This window comes from Pristiophorus japonicus, chromosome 6, assembly GCF_044704955.1.
Source record: "Pristiophorus japonicus isolate sPriJap1 chromosome 6, sPriJap1.hap1, whole genome shotgun sequence".
In the NCBI taxonomy this organism is placed as follows: domain Eukaryota; kingdom Metazoa; phylum Chordata; class Chondrichthyes; family Pristiophoridae; genus Pristiophorus; species Pristiophorus japonicus.
The window spans coordinates 16,547,545-16,551,107 of NC_091982.1; the positions used below are offsets into that span (position 1 = coordinate 16,547,545).

Below are 3,563 nucleotides of genomic sequence, written 5' to 3' on the forward strand. Positions count from 1 at the left end.
CCGATTGATGGTGGCCTTGTAGTCGCTACAGATCCTGACAGAGCCATCCACTTTTAGAACGGGAACGATGGGGCTCGCCAGTCGGTGAATTCAACAGGCGAGATGATGCCCTCTAGTAACAGCCGGTCCAATTCACTCTCAATTTTTTCCCGCATTACATACGGCACCGCTCTGGCTTTGTGGTGCACTGGCCTGGCGCCCGGAGTGATATGAATCACTACTTTTGTGCCTTTGAAAGTCCCGATGCCCGGTTGAAATAATGACTCAAATTTTTGTAGAACTTGTGAGCACGAACTTCGCTCCACCGAGGACATTGCGTGAACATCCCCCCATTTCCAGTTCATGTCGGCTAACCAGCTCCTCCCCAACAGAGCGGGACAATTGCCCAGGACAATCCAGAGTGGCAGCCGGTTCACTAGCCCATTGTGTGTGACAGCCATCATTGCACTGCCTAGCACCGGAATGATTTCCTTGGTGTAAGTCCGTAATTTTGTCTCAATACGTTCTAATTTCGGTCTACTGGCTTTGAGTGGCCATAGCTTCTCGAATTGAACTGTGAATATTCACCGCATGGACCCGCTGAACCTCGATTTGCCCCAAAAGTCATCTTGCCTCAAAGAACCCTCTTCTGGTCCCTCTGTCTCATATATCAGTCTGGTTGCAGATTTTCTACACATTCACGCTAAATGGCCACTGAGATTGCAGTTTCTGCAGACAAAATGTCGGAATCTGCAAGATCTGGTTGAATGTTTTCCCCCACACCTCCAGCATGAGTTAAAGTTTCCATTGTTGGGGATAAAGGGACTATGGCCAGGAATTCCACGCTGACTGTCCCTTTGACTGCTCTTAAGTACCCTATTAGTGGATGTAAATGGCCCCATCCCGGGCCGCATTGTCCACTGTGATGGCGTGAACGTCCGTTCAGCCTGCCATTGTCTCTGTTGAGATCCTGCTCTGGGATCTATTGCTGCCTGGTAAATGTCAGACTTGCCCTGCCTGCCTGCGGGGCTCTGAGTAGCATTTATGATGTTGACTCCCTGATCCATCGCCGCGTTAGAGGCAGAATTGCGCGCGTAAATCATTTTCATCTCTTCCTCCCCCGCCATGAACGTTTGAGCTAACAACACTGCCGCTTCCAAGGTCAAGTCCTTGGTCTCAATTAACTTGTGAAAAATTCCCACATGACCGATACCCTCGATGAAGAAGTCCCTTAGCATCTCCCCACTGCAGGCGTCTGTGAACTTAGAGGCTGGCCAAACGCCGGAGGACCGCTACAAAGTCCGGTATGCTCTGTCCTTCATGACGTCGGTGGGTGTAGAATCTGAGTCGAGCCATGTGTATGCTGCTCGCCGGTTTGAGGTGCTCTCCGATTAGTTTGCTGAGCTCTTCAAAGGTTTTGTCCGACGGCTTTTCGGGTGCCAGTAAGTCCTTCATAAGCGCATAAGTCTTTGGCCCGCAACTGGTCAGGAGATGAGCCCGTCGCTTGTCGGCCGCTGCATCCCCTAGCCAGTCTTTAGTTACGAAGCTTTGCTGAAGCCTCTCGACAAAATCGTCCCAGTCTTCCCCAACACAGTCCCGTTCATCTGTGCTACCGGGGGCTATTCTCGTGGGTCGTGAATTCCCGTTTCTCATCGCCAATGTAAAGTCCTTACTCTATAGCATGAAACCACACGAGGCACATTCCAGGGACAAGGCCACTCTGTGACCTCAACTCTTTATTACAGGACTCCAGGAGTGATGACCCTGCGTGGGACCTCCCTTTATATACCTGTGTGATCAGGTAAGGAGTGTCTCCCACAAGTTCACCCCCTGTGGTCAAGGTGTGCATCTAAGTTGAGTGTATACAGTAATACAGTGGTGTTACATTGTAGTTACAAACATGACTTGCACTATTTGCATCAAAATGGAGACTTTAAAGAGCCTAGCACACAAGTGGTGCAGAGGCTCCAAGAGTCTGAGATGCTTCTGGATCACATTGTTGAGCACTGTGTGCAGCGTGTACTCCTTAGGCTCCAGCACTATCACATAAGGAGCCAGGACCCATGCACAACAGCAATATGAATGCCCAAGGCTGCATTATTCACCCTCATATTAAACTGGTAAGAACAGATACTACACTTGATCTTAGCCAAAAGGCCGAGAAGCGTCATAAGTGTGGTGTTTTTGGTCAATTTCTTTTCCCACTGAAGGTGTTGACTCTTGATGGGGTATGGTTCTATTGAAGCTGGCAGCCCAATGGTCCCTGATTCAAGTGGCTGGTCTTCATGCATGAGTCTTGCAGTGAGTGTCAGCAGGTTATTCAACCGTGAGGAGTATCAGAGCCAAGTCCATCCTCACCTGATGTCCATATTTGTGCACTTTCTAGCAGGGGTCACATGATGGTGATCAGGAGTGGGAATCCAGATAATTTCCCCCTCCCTTGTTCAGAAGCACATATGACAGTTGTAGCGATTGCAATTAGAATACTCTGTACAGTTTTGATCACCACATTACAAAAAAGATATTGGAACAATTGAAAGCATATAGAAGATAGCAACCAGAATGATTGAGGGAATGGAGGACATGGTCTTCGCTTGAAGAGAGGTAAATTCAAAATTATTCTATGGAAACAATTATTTCAATGAGTGAGTAGTCAATCTATGGAACAGACTCCCGAGGAAGACGGTGGAAGCAGTTAGTATTGATCAATTCAAATGCAAATTAGATACATGTCTTTCAGAAAATCATATTTTGGGATAAAGTATATGAATAATTTGAGATATGACGTGGTAAGTGTTGAGTTCCTAATACAGATGAGACTGCACACAGGGAGGTTAAAGTAACAGTGACCTCAGTCTTTATTAAGACACTCCAGAGTGAGGAACAGGCCTTAGGGGCCGGCTTATATACAGTGCTTCCAAAGGGATGCTGGGATCTCTTGGGACTTCAGGGGATGCGCTCCCTGGTGGCGGAACATGGGAGTGCATGCTTTACAGATACACAACATCACTCCCCGCCAAAGTCAAAGTGAAAACTATTTACAAGGTGAGGCGGTCGGGAGCCTTTCTTTCCCTGGTGGACTGCCTCGGTACAAATGTCTGTTCTGGTGTGTTGGCTGTGCCCTCGCTGGGCTGGCGTGTTGTTGGCCCTGCAGGGCTGCTGGGTGCGCCTGGCCTTGCTGGGCTGTGGGGCGTGATGGGTTCGATCTCCTGGTCCGGCGTGGTGTCGTTGATCCTTTGGATGTGTGTTGTGGGCTCGAAAAAGGTGATGCCTGCTGTGAGTTGTTCAGGGCAGTCTGTGAACCGCAGCCTCGTTTGGTCCAGGTGCTTTCTGCAAATTTGTCCATTGTCTAGTTTGACTACAAACACCCTACTCCCTTCTTTAGCTATCACCGTGCCCGCGATCCACTTGGGACCATGTCCATAGTTTAGCACATACACAGGGTCATTCAGATCAATTTCCTGTGACACAGTGGTGCGACCATCGTTTACATTTTGTTGCTGCCGCCTGCTCTCTACCTGATCATGCAGGTTGGGGTGAACCAGCAAGAGTCTGGTTTTAAGTGTCCTTTTCATGAGTAGCTC

At 48.7% G+C, this 3,563-nt stretch overlaps 1 pseudogene; it reads right to left on the reverse strand.

Moving 5' to 3' along the window:
- Positions 1 to 2,005: 2,005 nt before the first annotated feature.
- Positions 2,006 to 2,148, reverse strand: LOC139266376 (U2 spliceosomal RNA; annotated as a pseudogene).
- Positions 2,149 to 3,563: the final 1,415 nt, after the last annotated feature.